Raw genomic sequence first — 23,861 nt, 5'->3', positions numbered from 1 at the left:
TCACGACACTGATTACCGCTCCCGATCACCAGGAGCTGTGATTAGTGTCCTGTCACTAGGAAGAATGGGGAAATGCTTGTTTACATCAGCATTTCCCAGTTCTTCCTCTCCGCGAGACGATCGCGGCTATCCCTGCGGACATCGAGTCCGCGGGAGCCGCGATCACACTCACGGAGCTTGCAGCGGCGCGCCCACAATGCCACGTCTTAAAGGGCAACGTACAGGTACGTTACAATGCCTGTACGTGCTTAGTTAAAACACTTGGCCCAAGAGAAAGACATAACTATGAAGATCTTTCGCACTGCATACAAAATAGCCAAAGAAAACCAGTCCTTCAATAGTTTTTGTTCTGAAATAGATCTGCAGGAGTTAAATGGCATTAATATGGGCCGCATTATTCACTCAACAAATGCCTGCATTAATATTGTGAATCACATCGCACAAGAAATGAAAAAAAACTTAGTCAATGAAGTCGTAAGAGATCAAAAAGTAAAATCGCCCTTATTATTGATGAGTCAACCACTTTAAGTCAAAAATCTACACTGATTGTATATGTTCGATCTCTTCTCGCAAACAGTGCAATGGATTCCCCAGTAAATTTCTTTCTTGATTTGGTTCAACTTCAAAAGGTGAATGCGAAAGGAATTTGCACTTCTCTCCTTAACTGCCTGCATTCTTATGGGATAATGGACAACTGCTTAAGACAACATTTGATCAGTGTTACATGTGATGGTGCAGCCATGATGTTAGGCAATAAGAGCGGAGTTGGGACATTGTTGAAGGAGAAATTTCCTTCAATTATTCTGTGGCACTGTGCTAATCACAGATTAGAATTGTCAGTTGGAGATACGGTCATACAAACATCAGGAATTAATAGGTTCTCAGTACAAGATGGGTGGCATCTACTTTTCGATCTGTGTCAGCAGTGTGGGAAAGCTACAGAGGGGGTTATTTACGAAAGGCAAATCCACTTTGCACTACAAGTGCAAACTACAAGTGCAAAATGCACTTGAAATTGCACTGAAAGTGCACTTGGAAGTGCAGTCGCTGTAAATCTGAGGGGTAGATCTAAAATGAGGGGAAGCTCTTCTGAGTTCATCATCCAATCATGTGCAAGTTAAATGCTGTTTTTTATTTTCCTTGCATGTCCCCCTCGGATCTACAGTGACTGCACTTCCAAGTGCACTATCAGTGCAATTTCAAGTGCACTTTGCACTTGTAGTTTGCACTTGTAGTGCAAAGTGGATTTGCCTTTAGTAAATAACCCTCATAGTGTTAGTTCGTCATTTTGAAGAAGCAAAGCAAGATACCGCCTGGGACAAGACTGAACGGTTTATGTATGAAGGCCTATTGAGAAAAATTACCAGCACAATCTTCTTATTGGATTTGGGACTCGTGCAATGCTCTTCAAGAGTTATCTGAATTAAGCTTGGTGTTGCAAGAGCGAAGAATAAATCTCTACAGGGCAAATAAAAAAATACAAACTGTTGTACAACTTTTTGAAAGCAGAAGAACAGAGCCAGGTTCTTATTATAAAGAAGCAGCTGTTGCCTCTGAAAAGCTCTGTTTCCAGGGAATCTCCCTTTACAGAAAAGAAGCTAAGAATGACCCTCCCATAAGTCCTGATGCTTTTTATGAAAACTTAAAATCTTCAATAGAGAGTAGACTGCTCACTGAAAATGATTCTGCTCTTGCCAACTGCACCAGGGTGCTTGACTCCAAACATTGGCCTGACAATTTTGAGCAAAAGCTTACTTATGGAGAGGAGGAAATTAGAAATTTGTCCATTAGAATCCAGTTGAATGAAAGGAAAATGATACATGCTTTCAGAGAATATTTGATTGAGAAAACTTTGCCTGATGACCTGTGCCCTCTTATAAATGCCATTGAAAGTGTCCCAATTTCATCCAGTGAGTGTGAAAGAGGATTCTCACAAATTAATTTAATAGTTACTCCCAACAGAGCTTCCCTTCTGACAAAAACCATTTCAGGACTACTGTTTATCAGAGTTAATGCTCCTCCTCTACTTTCTTTTGACCCCTCTAAATATGTTGATTCATGGCAACTTCGTGGTCGTCATGCTGCTACTGATGTCAGAAGGAGAATAGCAGAGAAGATGCATATGACAAGAATGCTGAAATCATCTGGAAGTGTCTCTGAGCTTACTTTTGGTAAGTATTCCATTTTTTTTGCACGTTTTACTGCATTGTTTTTCATTTAATTCCACACAATTACTTTTATAGCCCCCCAAATTTTACTTTAATCCCTGTTCTCTAAAGGGGTGGTCCTAGGGGTGGGTAGGGGCGTGACCAGGGGAGGGGGGGTATTTTCCACCACCTTTTCTCTGAGAAAAAAAGCCCTGATCTGATGTATGCATACCTCCCAACTTTTGAACTTCAGAATGAGGGACACTTGAGGAAGGAAGTAACCTTGCATAGCGCGCTGCGGCAAATGTGGGCGTGGTCAAACTTTTGACAGTGGGAGGAGCTTAATGGGCATCATTAAACAAAACATGGGCTTCCTTGTATCTATAAAATATGCTTTTATTATTGTTCCACAAGCAAGAGTCTCATGGATACATACATACCCCAGCACATTCATTTAAAAAAAGGATAAAAGAATGCAGTGTTTGGAGTGCATTACGTACAAAGTGCAGGGTTGTAGGATGAGCTATATACAGAGTGCAGGGTTCTGGCATGAGCTATATACAGAGTGCAGGGTTCTGGCATGAGCTATATACAGAGTGCAGGGTTGTAGGATGAGCTATGTACAGAGTGCAGGGTCCGGCATGAGCTATGTACAGAGTGCAGGGTTCTGGCATGAGCTGTGTACAGAGTGCAGGGTTCTGGCATGAGCTGTGTACAGAGTGCAGGGTTCTGGCATGAGCTGTGTACAGAGTGCAGGGTTCTGGCATGAGCTGTGTACAGAGTGCAGGGTTCTGGCATGAGCTGTGTACAGAGTGCAGGGTTCTGGCATGAGCTGCGTACAGAGTGCAGGGTTCTGGGGTGAGCTGCATTCAGAGTCCAGGGTTCTGGGGTGAGCTGCATTCAGAGTGCAGGGTTCTGGAGTGAGCTGCATGCAGAGTGCAGGGTTCTGGGTTGAGCTATGTACAGAGTGCAGGGTTCTGGGTTGAGCTATGTACAGAGTGCAGGGTTCTGGGTTGAGCTATGTACAGAGTGCAGGGTTCTGGGTTGAGCTATGTACAGAGTGCAGGGTTCTGGAATGAACTATCTAAAGAGTGCAGGGTTCTGGAATGAGCTATGTAAACAGTGCAGGGTTCTGGAATGAGCTATGTGGAGAGTGCAGGGTTCTGGAATGAGCAATGTGCAGAGTGCAGGGTTCTGGAATGAGCAATGTGCAGAGTGCAGGGTTCTGGAATGAGCAAAGTGCAGAGTGCAGGGTTCTGGAATGAGCAATGTGCAGAGTGCAGGGTTCTGGAATGAGCAATGTGCAGAGTGCAGGGTTCTGGAATGAGCAATGTGCAGAGTGCAGGGTTCTGGAATGAGCTATGTGCAGAGTGCAGGGTTCTGGAATGAGCTATGTGCAGAGTGCAGGGTTCTGGAATGAGCTATGTGCAGAGTGCAGGGTTCTGGCATGAGCTGTGTACAGAGTGCAGGGTTCTGGCATGAGCTGTGTACAGAGTGCAGGGTTCTGGCGTGAGCTGTGTACAGAGTGCAGGGTTCTGGGGTGAGCTGCATTCAGAGTGCAGGGTTCTGGAGTGAGCTGCATGCAGAGTGCAGGGTTCTGGGTTGAGCTATGTACAGAGTGCAGGGTTCTGGGATGAGTTATGTACAGAGAGCAGGGTTCTGGGGTGAGCTATGTACAGATTGCAGGGTTCTGAGATGAGCTATGTACAGAGTGCAGGGTTCTGGGATGAGCTATGTACAGAGTGCAGGGTTCTGGGATGAGCTGTGTACAGAGTGCAGGGTTCTGGCATGAGCTGTGTACAGAGTGCAGGGTTCTGGCATGAGCTGCGTACAGAGTGCAGGGTTCTGGGGTGAGCTGCATTCAGAGTGCAGGGTTCTGGGGTGAGCTGCATTCAGAGTGCAGGGTTCTGGGGTGAGCTGCATTCAGAGTGCAGGGTTCTGGGGTGAGCTGCATTCAGAGTGCAGGGTTCTGGGTGAGCTGCATTCAGAGTGCAGGGTTCTGGGGTGAGCTGCATGCAGAGTGCAGGGTTCTGGAGTGAGCTGCATGCAGAGTGCAGGGTTCTGGGTTGAGCTATGTACAGAGTGCAGGGTTCTGGGTTGAGCTATGTACAGAGTGCAGGGTTCTGGGATGAGCTATGTACAGAGTGCAGGGTTCTGGGATGAACTATCTAAAGAATGCAGGGTTCTGGAATGAGCTATGTAAACAGTGCAGGGTTCTGGAATGAGCAATGTGCAGAGTGCAGGGTTCTGGAATGAGCTATGTGCAGAGTGCAGGGTTCTGGAATGAGCTGTGTACAGAGTGCAGGGTTCTGGCATGAGCTGCGTACAGAGTGCAGGGTTCTGGCATGAGCTGCGTACAGAGTGCAGGGTTCTGAGATGAGCTATGCACAGAGTGCAGGGTTCTGGGATGAGCAAATATACAGGGTGCATGGTTCTGGGATGAGCTATATACAGGGTCCAGGGATCTGAGATGAGCTATATACAGGGTTCTGGGATGAGCTATATACAGGGTGTAGGGTTCTGGGATGAGATATATACAGGGTGCAGGGTTCTTGGATGAGCTATATACAGGGTGCAGGGTGCTGGGATGAGCTATATACAGGGTGCAGGGTTCTGGGATGAGCTATATACAGGGTGCGGGGTTCTGAGACGAGCTATATACAGGGCACAGGTTACTGGATGAGCTATATACAGGGTGCAGCAGAGGCGTAATTAGAACCTTCAAGGGCCCTGGTGCAAGAAACCATGAAGGGCCCCCCGACCTCCAGCCTGGGCCATTCCCTTCGAGCCCAGAGCCCTTCCCACTGATCCCATCACCCTTCATGGTCCCACAGCAGATTGGGCCCGGCCATGGTGGCAGAAGGCCAGGGCCTAGTTGCAAGTGCAACCTTTGCTGGTAGTTCCGCCAGTGGTGTCAGTGTGGACTGTGAATGGTGTCAGTCAGTAGAGCAGTGGAAGTGGTCAGTATGGCAGAGAAAGTGGTCAGTATGGCAGAGAAAGTGGTCAGTAAGGTAGTGGACATGGTCAGTAGGGCAGTGGACATGGTCAGTAGGGCAGTGGACGTGGTCAGTAGGGCAGTGGACGTGGTCAGTAGGGCAGTGGACGTGGTCAGTAGGGCAGTAGACATAATCAGTAGGGCAGTGGACAGGATCAGTAGTTTTTTTTATTGTTGTTATTTTATTTTTGTTATTATTTTTTACCATTATATTTTATCCATTTTATTTTTTAGAGTTTTTTTTACAGTTTTTGATGGGAGTTGGTGGCAGTGGAGGGCAGTATGATGGGGTGGAGGGCAGTATGATGGGAGGGGGTGTCAGTGGAGGGCAGTATGATGGGGTGGAGGGCAGTATGATGGGAGGGGGTGTCAGTGGAGGGCAGTATGATGGGAGGGGTGGCAGTGGAAGGCAGTATGTTGGGGGCGGAGGCAGTGGAAGGCATTATGATGGGAGGGGAGGCAGCGGAGGGCAGTATGATGGGGTGGAGGGCAGTATGATGGGAGAGGAGGTAGTGGAGGGCAGTATGATGGGAGGAGGCGGTAGTGGAGGGCAGTATCATGGGAGGGGGGGGTTAGTGCAGGGCAGTATGATGGGAGGGATGGTAGTGGAGGGCAATATAATGGGAGGGGGTTTAGTGGAGGGCAGTATTATGGGAGGGGTGGTATTGGAGGGCAGTATGATGGGAGGGAGAGCAGTATGATGGGAAGGGTGGTAGTGGAGGGCAGTATGATGGGAGGGGTGGTAGTGGAGGGCAGTATGATGGGAGGGGTGGTAGTGGAGGGCAGTATAATGGGAGGGGGGTTAGTGGAGGGCAGTATAATAGGAGCGACGGCAGTGGAGGGCAGTATAATTGGAGGGGGGCAGTATGATGGGTGGGGGTGGCAGTGAAAGGCAGTATAATGGGGGGGTTAGTGGAGGGCAGTATAATAGGAGGGGTGGCAGTGGAGGGCAGTATAATAGGAGGGGGGGCAGTATGATGGGATTGGGGCAGTATGATGGGAGGGGTGGTAGTAGAGGGCAGTATATTGGGGGGGTAGTGGAGGGCAGTAAAATGGGAGGGGGGCAGTATAATGGGGGGGGTAGTGGAGGGCAGTATGGGGGGACTGTACAGCATGACTGGAGAGGGGCAGTGTATGGGAGGGAGCAGAGTGACCATGAGTGTACTCAGAGTCAGGGCAGTGCAGGGAGCATTTCTCCTACCTTTATTCCAGCGCAGGAACAGCCTTCGGGGAAGACCCGGAGTCGGGGGCGGAGTCAGAGGCGGAGCTTAGGCGCGGAGAGGAATGGGGCTCCACTCAGGGAAGACCCGGAGTCAGGGGCGGAGCCAGGGGCGGAGCTTAGGCGCGAAGAGGACTCCTCCTTTGGCTAAATGCTGGGGCTCCACTCTCCTCCTTGTCGTGACGTCACTGGTTGTTAGATGCCAGGCGGGACATGCCTAGCAACCAGTTGTTTTGGCAGTGAGCCAGGCAGCGTCTGGGGGTGAAATGAAGCGGTCTCGGCCAAAACTAGTACAGCGGGCAGTGAGGGACAGCGGCAATGCGGCGGCAATTTTTAGGGGGGCATCAGATCGGCCAGTGGGGCAATTCCGGGACATTGTATTGTCCCGGAATGAAGGTTCCCGGGACGCGGGACAGACCTCCCACAGCGGGACTTTCACGGGCAATCCGGGACGGTTGGGAGGTATGTTTATGTACTCCGACTGGTCTTGTTCACGGTGTTTGAGATCAGACCATCGTTTTCAGATTTGGAACTTTGATTGTTCCACCAAAATTCGCACTGCAAAACGGCGATGACCTTCTCCAAAATGAGGTCCTTTCGGCTGTTGGGCCTTTCGTAATTGCGCAGCTTGCAGTCATAATCGTGCTTCTCTAGGATGTGCACCATCTCCACCATCTTACCCTTGCTCATGGGGGTTGCTTTGTACCTCCTATGAGCTCCACCACCGCGGGACTGGCTGTAATCCTCCGAATCCGCCATGTTGTCCCTCCCAAATGTTCCGCCATGTGTGTCACATGCAGAAGAGAGATGGTCACGCCCCAGCATCATGACACACTGAGAGCGGAGTTTGATGCATGTGCAGTGTATATAAAGCCAGAATGCACGGTCGATGGAACGGCCGTAGGAATGATCTTGGAGTGGAGAAAGACTTAATAAAGGTAGCAATACAACGAAGATACAATTGGAAATTGGGGCATAGGTGGGTAGTGGGCTATACTGCTTAGATTGATGCCTATACTGGGACCAGCTTATGGGTTAAGCCAGACATTATGTTCTGTCTTGCAGGCATCATATCATTTATCATGACGGATAAATTTACTTCCCCTGAATTTCTACCCCAATTCATTGACCTGTACCGGGAGCTGCCCTGTCTCTGGAAGGTCAAGAGTAGAGACTACTTCAATAAAATATTGAGGAAGGCAGCTTTGGAGAAAATGGTCGAGTTAGTCAAACCAGTGTACCCCAGGGCAGACATCAACTATGTAAAGCAAAGAATTGCTAACCTGAGGAGAACATTTAAAAGGGAACTAAACAAGGTCCTGGAATCTGAGACGTCAAGAGCAGCAGCAGATGACCTATATGTCCCCAGGCTGTGGTATTACCACAGCCTGCGGTTTTTGACTGACCAGACAAAACCCAGGCCATCGCTGCCTACACTCCCTGCCTACACTGAGGCCACAGCTCCTGAGGTCTGCACAGGTCCGGATGCACAGGATGAAGGTGTGGAGGAGCCCAGCTTGACCCAGGTATAGCATTGTTGAACATATTTGTATCTAAAAATAGAATGATGACAACTAGATGTTATTGGTAAAATATTCCTGCCTTCACAAAGTGGTTTCCATATCAATAGACAGTAGTGACCAAAAATGATTTGAACAAGAATGAAAAATGCTGGGGTGAGAATGATAGTCTTTTCTATTTCTCCACATTCAATTTGCAACAGTGAGGAGATCAAAATTGTGTGTGACTGATGACCAAACCCTAAAAAATATTGTAATTATATCCCATTTTCATACACCAGAAAGTGTATGAAAGTTTGGAGGAGCCAGTGGCCAGTAGCCAGACAGAGTCCCAGATCCCTCCCCTACGCCCTGCTGCCTTCCTCAGCCAGGCCACTACTACGCTCTATACAGACCAAGATGAGACTGAGGCATTTGGGTGTGTGACTACCAATAAATTAAGGCAGATGGACGGTGAGCAAAGGAGCAGGTGGGAGGTACTCATCCTACAGCTCCTCAACAAGTGGGTGAGGGGCCAAATTTCTGAAAGCACACACATTTAGGATTGTGTGGCCCCACCTCCACCACCTCCACAGCCAACCCACACACCACAGCCACCCCACCCACCACAGCAACATGGCGGTCAGTGGCAATACCAACCACAAGACCCCCCAACAAGGCCGCTGGACTGGTGATTTTCACCCCTTCCCCACTTACTAATTTCTATTTTTTTTTTATAATGATTTTATTTGCTATTTTTTTCTATATTTTTTATGCATAGAATGCACTTTTTGGTTAAGATCTTTATATTTGGATGGCAGATAGCATCTCTAATTTAATATGTTTTATTTTTTTTCTGCACAATAAAAAATTTGTGTAGAATAATACTTGGCTATGTGTTTTACTTCAAATGACAATTTGAGAGTAGGCAGTTGCATTTAAAAAAATACAATGTAAAATTAACAAGGGACACCAACATAGTTGTATGTTTGATCTTAAAAACTATGGGATAACAGAAAATTGTATACTTACCTGACGGTAATTTTCCTTTCCTGATGCAAAGCATGACAGCATACACGAATGGGATAGGCTCTGCCCCTCACCAAATCAGGACTGGTTATACTATATATAAATGAGTCACCTCCCCCCCGTCTGACCTTCTAGAGAAGGGCCACTTCCATGTATTTCTTCCACATAGAGTCCATTACTCCAGCTTGTGGTGATGCAAACATATCAGTTTGGACATGCCGGAAGGGTGATATCTTGACCCAGAAGCAAGGAGGCAGACCCTCGTCTGGTGCTGGAGAGGAAGAAACCAGAGCTATTTTGTTTGATTATGGTAGCAATAAGGTAGTTTACCGCTTGACACTTGGATCTCTGAAATAATTCTCCTAGATGTGATATCCCTAAGAAATACTGCTTTAGTGTAACTGAACATATTGAGGTAGTTTTGTTCAGAAGAATGGAGGAGAGGGACAACCTTCCCAAAACTAGTTGCACTGCAAGTTCTAAGGGGAAAGAACAATCTGTACCGGCCTTTCGGAATTGGTTCCCCCAGATTTGCGGCGGTCACTGGATCTCAGGAATTGAGGACCTGACCAAGACTTCACTACTGCTCAATCCCTTATTTTATATTACTTGCAGCCATCTTAATATTTGCAGCCGGGAGCAGAGGATTCTATCCTTAAATTCTGTGAGATTTCCCATGTTCTAATATACCTAGAGTTTGCCGCAGGTTCCCCTGGTATCCACCAGGTTTCAAATAATAGTGGTGAGACCCCTCGATGAGCCTTCCTAACTCGGGCTCCCAGTTGCTAGATCCATTGTGGATGAATTTGGATACACTTGGCTCCGCTGTGTAAGGTCTGAGATCTCAGGAAGAATAGAATGGGAGGTTCTAGGGCCAAAGACTGTACTTTGAGGACACCACGGCCTGTAAGGCCACCGGATCATTATTGCCCTTATCCCAGCTGTATAACTACGGATCCTGGTTGAACTAAATGGACTTGTGTCTTTTCTCAGCCTGCCTAACTATGTACTATGATCCTGATGAGGAGCTTGGAGATCACTGAATCACTGATGAGGAGCTTGGAGATGACCGAGTCTGGTGGCTATATAGGCTAACCTGCCGACCCAGCTGGATGTTAGTAGATCCACTGCTTCCACTTCTGGAAAGCTCCACTTGCAGGAATAACTGCCCTTCCTGACCATTGAGTTTACTGCCAAGTTTAGATTCATTGAACCGCTTGTTGGTCTAGGGACTCGCCCTTGACATCCAAGGCTTCGTATTTTACCGTATCTGACAGGAAGTTCTGGGAGGACAGAACACAGAGCGATGAGATGAGACAGGTTTTACTGTTGGCAAACCTGAATGGGAGATACCTCTTGCCATGATGATAGGAGATTAACTATTGCCGTTTGTTTGGAGCATAACTGAGGCCTCCTAGGCTGTGCTGCCCAAACAACTTCCCCACTTGGGAATCACTGTACCCCTGATGTTAAACACTTCGTCCTCCATTGGCCTATGTCATTGACCTTGAGCTAGGAGGTCACTGAGGTGAATACCAAGAAAGTGAATAGACTTTGATAATTAGTATGCCTGGAAGATGATAAGATTAACTATCCTTAACCACCATCAATGGGACTAGTCCCATATGTGGGGTAATCTTCACTGGAATAGGAAGCAAATATTTCATTACCTTAGAAGGCCAGTTTATGATGTTTTCAACACACTGGATTACTGCAGACTACTTCTCGACCATTTGATACCATGAGTTACAAACAGATGGGATAGAGCTAGGGCTTGCCCCTACATAAGACCTAATACTGTCACCCTAAATGAGGGCAACTCTACAGTATTCTCCTGAACGTCTAAAATGTCATTATTATAATGAGATTAGGTAGCCTTCCCTCTGAATCAGGACCTGGAGAATGTTGAGCCACCCGCAGCTGTTGTTCCCATAAGGAACCTGCAGCCCTTGCTTCTGCAAGATGGCCATTACTGGAAGCAACATTCTGGAAAAATGTCTTGAGTATGTGGAAAGGTCAAAAGGTTGTTGAACGAACCCAAAGTGAAACTCTCAGAAGCCTGGGTGTACCGAAGTGCGTATGTACACATCAGCTAGATCTAGAGAAACTTTAGCTGTTTTATCTGATGGTTTGAGTGATTGTTCTCAATGACTCCATATGACTTTTTTTTTGGGATCTTAATTCTTCTTTCCATATCTTGCCTAAATCTGCTTTTCGACTACGAACAATGGACCAATGGTTCCTGTTGGACAAGATTTGGTAACATTTGCTTAAAGCCTTGATATCTCTAAAGAACCATAGTGGTAATTAGAGGAGTTGGAAGAGTGGAAAGAAATTCTATAGACTTTTTTACTGCCCAAAGTACAACTCACCAGCACACCAGGAATCTTCCATTGTTGTCCCAAGGTTTTGTTGCAGACAGATCACATCACAAAGACAAGTGCTGCACAGGCCTCACTGATCCCGAGCCTCCTGCCCAAATGTGCATGAATTTCTGCAATATAACACCTACTGGGCACATATGAGTGAAAAGGAACTTTGCTGCTCCTCAAGAGGAGCAGACTTGGGCTTAGGCAATCAAAGACGATTATGGATCTTCCAATCTCTTCTCTAGCTCTTCTCAGGCCCTGTCACCACTCTTTGTTCTGGGCCTAGGTGACTAGCCTAAGGGATTAGTCCCTGATCTGGACATCGCTGATTCCATCTTAAAATCACATTCCATTCGACTTAGAAGAGGTATATGCAGTCAGTGTGTCAGGAGAGTACTTACCGAGGCCGAGATGCCGAGAGCGGTCCGCCCTTGCAACTACGCGCACCCCGTCCCCTGGAGATGATACAGGGAATAGGTGGCACTAAGGAGCATGGGCCACCAGCAGGTAAAGAATCCCTTGTGGAGGACTACAGAGCCGGGTCTGGGGGTGCAGGAGTCCTGGAATCTGGCTGAATACCCGATGCTGGGTGGAGCAAGCAAACTGTAAGCAAGCAGAGGGTCAAACACAAGCAATAGGCAAGGCAAGTCTGTTAAACACGTCAAATACTGGTGGCAGGCAGAGCAAGTCTGTTAAACACGCCGAGGGTCAAACACTGGTATTTGGCAGAGCAAGTCCGTTAAACAGGCTGAGGGTCAAACACTGGAGGCTGTCAAAGCAAGTCCGTAAAGCAGGCCAAGGGTCAAACACTGGAGGCAGGCAAGGCAGAGTCCGTTAAGCAGGCCGAGGGTCAACCCAGGAGAGAAGTAGCGTGGTGAGAACAGTCCAGGTCAAAACAAGAGATCAGGTAAGCATAAACAGGAACTAACAGGAGCTGATGACAAACCAGCAACCCGTCTGGGCGATGGAGCCGTTTTAAATAGCCCCGCCAGAGTGTCACGATGGGCATGCAGGAGTTACCACGTGCACCTGTGTGCTATTGCGCACGTGGCGTGCGCCGCTCCATCGGACTGCGCACGCGCATGCGCCGGAGCGCCAATCCACCGCGCACAGGGACATGGTGAATGCGGCTGGAGAAGACCCTTCTCTGACAGTGCCCCCCCGTGGGACGGACTCCGGATGACCAGACTGGACATCAATTCAGGATGTTCCCGATGAAAAGCTTGAATTAAACGTGGGGCATGGAGATTCCTAGCAGGCTTCCAGGAATTGTCCTCGGGAGGGTATTCCTTCCACTGAATTAGATATTGGAGCTGTCTGCCCCTCTTCCTGCAACTCAAGACAGACTCCGCTTCAAATTCGTTCTCCCCATCCACTTCGACTGGTGGAGGAGGAAGTTCCTTTCTCCCAGGGAAAGGACTGGCCACCACAGGCTTTAGCAGGGATGCATGGAAAACTGGGTGTATCCTATAAGAGGTTGGTAATGCCAGCTCAAATGCCACGGGGTTGACCGTCTTCTTGATTTTAAAAGGCCCGATTAATTTTGGCCCCAGTTTCAGTGAGGGCAGGGGTAATCTGAGATTTGTGGTTGACAACCAAACTTCCTCACCTACTTTGAAGATTGGATTCTCCTTCCTTCCTCGGTCATACTGTTTCTTATAACTGTCCTGAGCTTTCCGTAGGTTGTCCTGAATCTTTTGGAAGTTAGATTGGATAGAGCCTATCCGGTCTTGTACGGCAGGAACAGACATTTCAGGGATGATGTTAGGGAGGAAGGGAGGATGGAATCCAAAGTTTGCCCAGAAGGGTGTTTGGTTAGTTGCGGAGTGAACAGAGTTGTTGTAGGCGAACTCAGCATATGGTAGGAGAGTCGCCCAATCATCCTGAGAACCAGAACAAAAACATCGGTACTGCTCCAAAGTTTGATTTGTTCTCTCCGTCTGGCCATTGCTCTGAGGATGGTATGCAGAGGAGAGGCACTTAGGAAGGTATTAGCCATATCAGAAGCAGAGGGGGTGCCCACCATGGGCAGGAAATGTGCCATCTTGGAGAGGCGGTCAACAACTACCAGGATGGTGGTAAACCCCGCCAAAGCAGGTAAGTCCACAATAAAGTCCATTGACACTTCCGCCCATGGTCGTTCTGGAATGGGCAAGGGTTTGAGTAGACCCCAAGATTTAGTGTTTAGACCCTTATTGTGTTGGCAAAGTAAACAAGAAGAGACATAGTCCTAACAATCCCGTCTCCACCCTGGCCACCAGAAAGAACGGGAGATCAGCTCAGCAGTCTTTCTTGTTCTGAACTGGCCTGCGAATCTGTGATCATGGAAGATTTTGAGGGCCAGAGGCCTTACATCCTGTGGAACATAAATTTTCTCTTTAGCCCAGAGCAGCTCATCGTGTCTTTTTAAAGCATGTATTTCTGGACCGAAAAAGTGGCTAGACGAGGATTTGATGGAAGTCATTAGATCAGATTGGGTGACTCCAAGGAAGTTTTGCAGAGAGAGGATGGTACTAGGTTCAGTGATCTGAGGGGTCTCAAAGAACATCCGAGAGAGCGCATCTGCTTTTCCGTTCTTAGAGCCCGGTCTGTAGGATATATGAAAGTTAAATCTAGAGCAGAAGAGAGCCCAGTGGGCTTGTCTGGGCCTCAACCGTTTTGCTGTCCTGAGATACTCTAGATTTTTATGATCGGTGAAGATCATAACAGGATGAGACGCCCCTTCCAACAGATACCTTCACTCTTCTTGGGCCGAACTTGATGGCCAGCAGCTCCCTGTTACCTACATCATAGTTTAGTTCTGGTGGACTCAGTTTCCAGGCTACAGGGTGAAGAATGGCCTTGGGCCCATGTCTCTGGGAGAGGATGGCCCCTGTAGCGGTTTCCGAAGCATCCACTTCTAATACAAATGATAAGGCCAGATCAGGATGTCGTAAGATTGGTGCGGATACAAACAAGGTTTTGAGCTTGGTAAAGGCTTCCTGTGCTTGCTGTGACCATTGGAAACGGTCGTGTTGACGTGTGAGCTGAGTGATAGGTGCCACAATGGATGAAAAGCCAACAATAAACCTTCTATAAAAGTTAGCGAACCCAATGAACCGTTGTACATCTTTTTTGTCTGACGGGGCCGGCCATTCTTGAATTGCCTTGACCTTTTGTGGGTCCAGTGCGACCCCATTGGTAGAGATGATGAATCCCAGAAACTGCACCACAGTCTTCTCAAACTCACATTTCTCGGCCTTGAGGTATAATTTATGATTCCTGAGTATGGTAAAGACCTTTTTAACATGGACTCGGTGAAGCTCAATGGTAGCAGAGAAAATGAGAATATCGTCCAGGTAGACGACTAGGAAGTCGTCAAGGTATTCTCAGAAGATGTTATTGACTAGATGTTGGAAAGTGGCCAGGGCGTTGCATAGCCCAAAAGGCATCACCAGGTACTCGTAATGCCCAAACCTGGACCTGAAGGCGGTCTTCCACTCATCCCCAGCCCGAATCCTGATGAGATTGTAAGCACCCCGAAGATCCAGTTTAGAGAAGATCTGGGCCGACCGAGATCGTTGGAACAGTTCAGGAATGAGTGGTAGTGGATATCGTTTTTTTACCGTTATGTTGTTTAGTTGCCTGTAGTCCACACACGGCCTTAAGGACCCATCTTTCTTTTCTACAAAAAAGATACCAGCTCCGGCTGGTGAAGAGGAAGGACGGATGAATCGCTTTTCTAAATTTTCATCAATGTAATCTTTTAGGGCTTTCAGCTCAGTTTCTGACAGCGGGAAGATGCAGCCAAACGGGACTTCTGAGCCAGGAAGGAGGTCAATAGGGCAATCGTAAGGCCGGTGAATCGGTAAGCAGTCCGCCTTCTATTTGTTAAATACATCCCGGAATCCAAGATATTGTGAAGGGATGTGTTGAAGATTGTCAGGCACAGGTGAGATGGCTGAGCAAGTACCAGGAGTCGGGGTGAAGCAGTGCTGGGAGCAGTATTGAGAGGAGAAGAACACTTCCTTGGTTTTCCAGTTAATTTGAGGTTCATGTGCCTGGAGCCAGGGCAGGCCTAGGATTACAGGAAAGATAGGTGAATGGATGAGATCAAAACGTAGGAACTCTTGATGGCCTGAGTCGGTGGAGGTAAGGATGGGCTTGGTTTCTCGGGTGATGGGTCCAGAACGGAGAAGAGACCCATCAGCCAAATGTACCATGGACTTTGGGCTTTAGCCTGAAGAGGAATATGTATTTTGGGCCAGCGAGATGTCTAGGAAGCAGCTACAAGCTCCGGAATCAATTATAGCTGGCAGACGGGTTTCCTCTTTCGGTAGCTGTAGAGAGATAAGGAGAGAAACATAAGTCTTGGGTATACCAAAGGCTTGGTAATTCACAGTGTTTTGCAGGTACGACTTACTAGGCCTCACTGGGCATCTGCAGAGGAAATGACCAGAGCCTCCACAGTACAGGCACAGATTGGATTGGCGTCTGCGTTGCCTCTCTTCAGGAGTCAGAGGAGCACGGACCAGTCCGAGTTGCATGGGCTCGGCTTCAGGAGCCGAGGAGGTGGCAGCAGCTAGAGATGGAGAATGGATACACATTGGCCTGGAGGGTGTCCAACTAGGTCGCGGCCCCTGAAAACGTTCCGAACGCCGATCACGTAGCCGCCTATCCAACTCGGTGGCCGACTGGATTAGCTCCTCTAGAGAGGCTGGAGTTTCTATCCTAGCCAATTCTTCCTTAAGGACCTCTGACAGACCTTGACGGTATTGATACCTCAAGGCAGGCTCATTCCAGCCAGTGTCGGCTGCCCATTTGCGGAATTCTACTGTGTAATCCTCTATTGGCCTTCTCCCTTGAGATAGATTATGCAGGGTTGCTTCAGCTGTGGCAGTGCGCTGCGGATCATCATAAAGTTGTGCCATGCTCTCAAAGAAGGCATCAATAGAATTCAAGACGGGGCTCCTCTGTTCCATCAGACTGTGAGCCCAAGCTTGTGGCTCCTCAGCTAGAAGGGAGATGACAAACCCCACTTTTACTGCGTCAGAAGAAAAAGTCCTGGGCTGGAGGGCCAGGTAGAGAGAACAGGCATTCTTGAAGGCCCTGTATTTTTTATGATCTCCTGAGAAGCTCTCAGGTGTAGGGACCCTGGGCTCAGGGAGCGCCATAATTACTGTTCAGCTTGCAGTGGGCTGAGGGGCGGAGGCCCCACTAGTAGGTGCGGGAGCTGCGGCTGCAGGTAGAGGTGGACTGGATAGTTGCTGAAGGCAGCTATCAATTTGGGTATAGCCTTCTTGTAGTTTCTGGACTGCATCGGTGAGAGCTGAGACCTGCTAGCACAGAATCTCTAGAGGGGAACGCGCTCTGTCGGCCTCAGACATCTGGCTGGTTTGTACTGTCAGGAGAGTACTTACCGAGGCCGAGATGCCGAGAGCGATCCGCCCTTGCAACTACGCGCACCCCGTCCCCTGGAGATGATACAGGGAATGGGTGGCACTAAGGAGCACGGGCCACCAGCAGGTAAAGAATCCCTTGTGGAGGACTGCAGAGCCGGGTCTGGGGGTGCAGGAGTCCTGGAATCTGGCTGAATACCCGATGCTGGGTGGAGCAGGCAAACTGTAAGCAAGCAGAGGGTCAAACACAAGCGATAGGCAAGGCAAGTCCGTATAGGCAGGCCGAGGGTCAAACACTGGTGGCAGGCAGAGCAAGTCCGTTAAACAGGCTGAGGGTCAAACATTGGTGGCAGGCAGAGCAAGTCCGTTAAGCAGGCCGAGGGTCAAACACTGGAGGCAGGCAAAGCAAGTCTGTAAAGCAGGCCAAGGGTCAAACACTAGAGGCAGGCAAGGCAGAGTCCGTTAAGCAGGCCGAGGGCCAACCCAGGAGAGAAGTAGCGTGGTGACAACAGTCCAGGTCAAAACAGGAGATCAGGTAAGCATAAACAGGAAGCAGGAACTAACAGGAGCTGACGACAAACTAGCAACCCGCCCTTGCAACTATGCGCACCCTGTCCCCTGGAGATGATACAGGGAATGGGTGGCACTAAGGAGCACGGGCCACCAGCAGGTAAAGAATCCCTTGTGGAGGACTGCAGAGCCGGGTCTGGGGGTGCAGGAGTCCTGGAATCTGGCTGAATAACCGATGCTGGGTGGAGCAGGCAAACTGTAAGCAAGCAGAGGGTCAAACACAAGCGATAGGCAAGGCAAGTCCGTATAGGCAGGCCGAGGGTCAAACACTGGTGGCAGGCAGAGCAAGTCCGTTAAACAGGCTGAGGGTCAAACATTGGTGGCAGGCAGAGCAAGTCCGTTAAGCAGGCCGAGGGTCAAACACTGGAGGCAGGCAAAGCAAGTCCGTAAAGCAGGCCAAGGGTCAAACACTGGAGGCAGGCAAGGCAGAGTCCGTTAAGCAGGCCGAGGGTCAACCCAGGAGAGAAGTAGCGTGGTGACAACAGTCCAGGTCAAAACAGGAGATCAGGTAAGCATAAACAGGAAGCAGGAACTAACAGGAGCTGACGACAAACTAGCAACCCGTCTGGGCGCTGGAGCCGTTTTAAATAGCCCCGCCAGAGTGTCACGATGGGCGTGCACGAGTTACCGCGCGCACCCGTGTGCTATCGCGCACGCCACTCCATCGGACGCCACTCCATGGTGATTGCGGCTGGAGAAGACCCTTCTCCAGGCATGTACTGGCCATTGGGACTACAGGGAGTTTCCCGGTGGGCCGATGGCTCAGTGGGCCGATTTCAGTGACAGTGGACCGCTGCCTCCCTCCAGTTCTCTGTCCCCCCCCGCAGTGCTCACCTCCTCTCCCTGGCTAGTTATGCAGCGCGCCTGAATACAGACATGATGCTCAGGAGTCAACACTTAGAAGCTCATCATACGATCTGGAAGGAGGGCGGCCTCACTTTCCTGCCTAATCTTGTTCCATTGGGGGGGGGGGCGCCAAACTGATTCTTTGCCCCAGGTGAAATAATGTCTAGCTTCCCCACTGATACTGCCTATAAGAGAAATAATGTAGAACGGCTAATAGCTAGTGGGGGGGGGGCTTGGGTGGCAAGCCGGCATGGGAGAGACCTGTCAAAGTGGGCCAGTCTGGGTGAAGTCCAGGGCCAAATTTTTGTCCCAGTCCAGCCCTGCCCTTCTCTGACACAGTGGGTTAAGCCATAGGGCTTGACTATCCTCACAGAATAGTAGGAGGAACAGCCTGCTGCCTCCATAGTGGTTGTACTGCCTCGCTGGTCACTCTAATTTCACTCATGGATCAAGCACCACAGAGGCGTATTACTGGCCAAGTTTGCCTTCAACTCGTCTGCTGAGAACCAAATAGCCTTGGCTACTGAAGTGAACCCCAACGCAGGCCACACCATATTCCCTAATGGTAGTATAAACCTTAATTTCCAAATCCATATTGCTGTTCCCATGCCTCTGCGAAGGCTATTGCATGATCCGCTGGCAGACTGGCACTTCTGGCTAGTCTGATGAAGATTACTTGGCTTGGCTAATTGCCTCTGCAGTAAAAGTTGGGCTTTACAGAGGGGATCTTGCATCCTCTGCTAGCACGAAGACACATCTGGCCAATCTGATGATCGCTCATTGGCCTAACCACACTCCCCATTCTGCCCAGGATGGTCCTTATTGTGATTTCCTTTAGTCTGCCCCTTCTGGTAGCACTTTGAATGTATAGCAGTTTTTAGAGCCAAACAGGACCTGTCACTGTTGGAAGAACAAGTTGCCACTTTTCCTTTGGGGAGTGGTGCTGGTATATAAGGGCTGGAGAGTTTTACAATCCATACTGCCCACGCACTCTTTATTTTTTATGATAGCATACCTACCAGACCCTCACCTTATTGATCGTGGCTGGTCTCTGGGTAAGCTTATGGCTCCAGATGAGCTGCAGGTTTATGGTCATAATAAATACCTGGAAGAACTGGCTAGGACATTAATACAATATCAGTGGCCATCCACACACCCATATGCAGACTCTGAAGCAGCAAATGGACCTATATGCTGTGAGCAAAGGTTAAACCCTTAGACAGGAGCAATTACAGATAGTAGTGTAATAAACAAATTACTTAAAGCACTGTAACTTAAGTAGAACACTGAATTTTCAAGCTGACATTTAGACATAATAGGTTAATGCTTAGCAATCATTAAACACATTGCACCCAAAAGCAGACCTTAAACACAATGCATAGCAGTGGCATCCATACTGAAGCATCACTCTGTCATAAACAGCGCAATGAAGGGTTAATATACCTGGCAGGATCACCTACACTAGGCGACTGCCCTGTAAAAGGCAAATCCAAGCATCAGAGCATTGACATAGTGATCCCAAATCTGTAAAGCCAGGCCTTGCTGATTTAATAGGAAGGACTCAACTTTGCAGCAAACACCTGTATCAGTTCATGCATTAGTATGCATTAGTAGTCCTACAGACAAACAAAACCTGTGAAGCAAAATGAAACAGACAAAACTATACACAGCCATTTAACCTACTTTGGTAGCTTGTATATTAACAGCATAATGATTCAGACACACCATGATAGCCCATGGAAAGCTTACCAACTCTGTGCAACACCCTTCCCTGACTGGCTCTAATGCCGCGTACACACGGTCGGACTTTTCGGCTACAAAAGTCCAACGGACGCCGACGGACCAAGTCCGGCGGACAATCCGATCGTGTGTGGGCTTCCCCGGACATTCAGCGGACTTTTCCAGCCACAAATCTTTAGATCTGGAACATGGACTTTAGATTTGGAACATGCTTCAAATCTTTACATCGTAACTCTGCCGCTCGTCTGTATGCTAGTCCGACGGACAAAAACCCACGCTGGGGCAGCTATTGGCTACTGGCTATCTACTTCCTTATTTTAGTCCGGTGTACGTCATCACATACGAATCCGTCGGACTTTGGTGTGATCGTATGTAGGCAAGTCCGTTCGTTAGAAAGTCCGCCGCAAGTCTGCCAAAAGTCCGTCGAAAGTTTGTCGGACGGGCTGTCGGAGTTTTGTAGCCGAAAAAGTCCGACCGTGTGTATGCCCCATAAGGGGGGAATGGGAGAGGCTTAATCCCTGAACAGGTGGCCACCAATCCATTTCCAGGCCGCCACCTGGGGCTCCCAGCCGCTACTACAGCAGGCCAGCAGTTAACCCAACCTCTTCTTGCTGCTCCATGCTGACTGAAAGCCCACAATCTAGCCACAGGAAGCAGACAAGGAGCCATCTTGGAAGGGGGGCAGCCCTGACAAAAATATTCCAACATCTTTGCAAGGGAAACCAACATACCCAAAGCCAGACTAACAAAAATGTGTGTGTGGGGCAACAACTCACCAGGGAGGAGAGACTGGATTAGTCCCAACCCAACCACAAGGCAGAACAGTTTTACCTGCATCCAGAGACCAGTATCCCAGCCCCCCAGGTCCGGGTCTCCCTCGTATGGAAGTTTTACAACTGAACAGAGGGGCTTCGTCACAGGAAAGAGGCTGAACATGTACGGCTGGCCAGATGAATCCGGCAAGGTGAGAGCAAAAATAAAACTCTTCTTTGATTCATAGCTATAACCAGTTGAGCATTTGAGGAACAAAAAGAGAATGCCGCCTGGGGGGAGGCGACTCATTTATATATAGTATAACCAGACCTGATTGGGCAAGAGGCGGAGCCTATCCCATTCGTGTATGCTGTCATGCTTGTGTCAGGAAAATGGTGTTGTGGTACCTTGCCCAAAAAACAACAAGCATAATAAGAATATTCTTGATATCACTAGACAACAAAAGCCTTTTAAAATACGTTTGCCATAACTCCATCAGTATCACCAGCAAAGCAGCTTCATTATTATCCCATTAAAGAAGAAGAGAATATGCGCTGCACTTCGACATTTCATAATTTGCCGCATCACAAATGTTAATTCCCCATTAGGAACGCTAGTTTACAAGACCGACCACTTCTGGCTCGTTCCTTGCTTCTGTTCATGCGTGTTTTTTACTTTCGACTTTTGTGTGACGGACTTGTGTACTGACCATACCGCCGAAAATTTACTAGCCTGTCATCCATTTGTTGGCCGAAAGTTGGACAACAGTTGTCAAAAGGAGCATTCTAACGGTCAGATTTTAGGACAACAGTCTGTCAACAGACAATCCCCTGCCAACAATCGCATTGTGTGTACGAGGCTTTAGTGACAGGACCACAATCGTATGAGTAGGCTGGACATACTGCTTTGACATATGCCTTGTCTGTATATATATATATATTTTGCTCATATAAATCAGATCTGCCATATTCTATAATCTTAAAAATGAGCGAGAGATGTCGTTATAGTAAAAATGAACAGGCCACAAACTGATGTCGTTACTAATGTATAACTGACTTTAATATAATACAGTTCCTGGAAAAAGTTTTCATACCCCTTGAAATTTTGAATTTTGTCATGTTACAACCAAAAACATAAATGTATTTTATTGTGATTTTATGTGATAGACCAACACAAAGTGGCAAATAATTGTGAAGTGCAAGGAAAATGATAAATGGTTTTTAAAAATGGTTACAAATATCTGAAAAGTGTGGTGTGCATTTGTTTTCAGCCCCCCCGAGTCAATACTTTGGAGAACCACCTTTTGTTGCACTTACAGCTGCAAGTCTTTTTGGGTATGTCTTTACCAGCTTTGCACATCTAGAGAGTGAAATTTTTGCCCATTCTTCTTTTCAAAATAGCTCAAGCTCTTTTAGATTGGATGGAGAGCGTCTGTGAACAGCAATTTTCAAGTCTTGCCACAGATTCTCAATTGGATTTGGGTCTGGACTTTGACTGGGTCATTCTAACAAATTAATATGCTTTGATCTAAACCATTCCATTGTAGCTCTGGCTGTATGTTTAGGGTCGCTGTCCTGCTGGAAGGTGAACCTCCGCCCCAGTCTCAAGTCTTTTGCAGACTCCAATGCCGCATACACACGATTGGAATTTCCGTCAGAAAAAACTTGGATGGTTTTTCGGACGGAATTCCGCTCAAGTTTGCCTTGCATACACACGGTCACACAAAAGTTCTCTGAACTTTTGACCATCAAGAATGCGATGACCTACAACACTACGACGAGCTGAGAAAATGAAGTTCAATGCTTCCAAGCATGCATCAAAATTCCGCCAGCAAAAGACCGATGGAGCATACACGCGGTCGCATTTTCAGACAAAAAGCTCTCATCGGAGTTTTGCTGGCGGCATTTCCGATCGTGTGTACGCGGCATAACAGGTTTTCTTCTAAGATTGCCCTCTATTTGGCTCCATCCATCTTCCCATCAACTCTGACCAGCTTCCCTGCCCTTGCTGAAGAAAAGCATCCCCACAACTTGATGCTGCCACCACCATGTTTCATGGTGGGGATGGTGTGTTCAGCGTGATGTGCAGTGTTAAGGCCCGTATACACGGTCAGAAAATCTGAAGTTAAATTTCCTCTGATGAACGATCTGCTGATTTTCTGATCGTTAGTATGCTGTTTTTGACAGCCGATTACGAATTTTCATCAGACAAAAACTGATGTCTGATATGACCACAACATCCGATTTTCTTTTCATTAGTACGGTTTTCTGCCAAAAAAAAATCTGAAGAGCAAGACTAGGCATGCTCATAAATAAAAGAACACATACAAAATAGTTCAACACATTACGTCACTTCTGACGTTGAATTCTGTCTTCAGAAAATTTTCTGATGGTGAGTACCCTCTTCACTTTCGATTTGAAACTAGCATCCAACAAAAAACTGATGAAAATTCATCCAATAATCTGATTGTGTGTACAAGGCTTTAGTTTTCCTCCACAGATAGCCTTTTGCTTTTAGACCAAAAAGTTAAATTTTGATCTCATCTGACCAGGGCACCTTCTTCCACATGTTTGCTGTGTCCCCCACATGGCTTCTTGCAAACTGCAAATGGGACTTCTTATGACTTTCTTTCAACAATGGCTTTCTTCTTGCCACTCTTCCATAAAGGCCAGATTTGTGGAGGGCATGACTAATAGTTGTCCTGTAGACATATTCTCCCACTTGAACTGTGGATCTCTGCAGATCCTTCAGAGTTACCATTGGCCTTTTGGCTGATTAATGCTCTCCTTGCCTGTCAGTTTAGGTGGAGGGCCATGTCTTGGTAGGTTTGCAGTTGTGCCATACTCTTTCAATTTTCGAATGATGGATTGAACAGTGCTCCGTGAGATGATCAAAGCTTGGGATATTTTTTTATAACCTAACCCTGCTTTAAACGTCTCCACAACTTTATCCCTGACCTGCCTGGTGTGTTCCTTGGCCTTCATAATGCTGTTTGTTCACTAATGTTCTCTAACAAACCTCTGCTGGCTTCACAGAACAGCTGTATTTATACTGAGATTAAATTACACATAGGTGGACCCCATTTTCCTAATTAGGTGACTTCTGAATACAATTGGTTTCACTAGATTTTAGTTAGGGGTATCAGAGTAAAGGGGGCTGAATACAAATGCACATAAAATCCCAATAAAATACATTTAAGTTTTTAGTTGTAACATGACAAAATGTGAAAATCTTCAAGGGGTATGAACACAAGGCACTGTAGGTAGAGGATTCACAAGATATAGTCTTGCCTGTCCACCTTCCAGCCCATCGCATT

The sequence above is a fragment of the Aquarana catesbeiana genome, linkage group LG01, assembly GCF_042186555.1.
Source record: "Aquarana catesbeiana isolate 2022-GZ linkage group LG01, ASM4218655v1, whole genome shotgun sequence".
Classification (NCBI taxonomy): domain Eukaryota; kingdom Metazoa; phylum Chordata; class Amphibia; order Anura; family Ranidae; genus Aquarana; species Aquarana catesbeiana.
The sequence above is the reverse complement of the archived record's forward strand: the minus strand, read 5'-3'. Positions refer to the sequence as shown.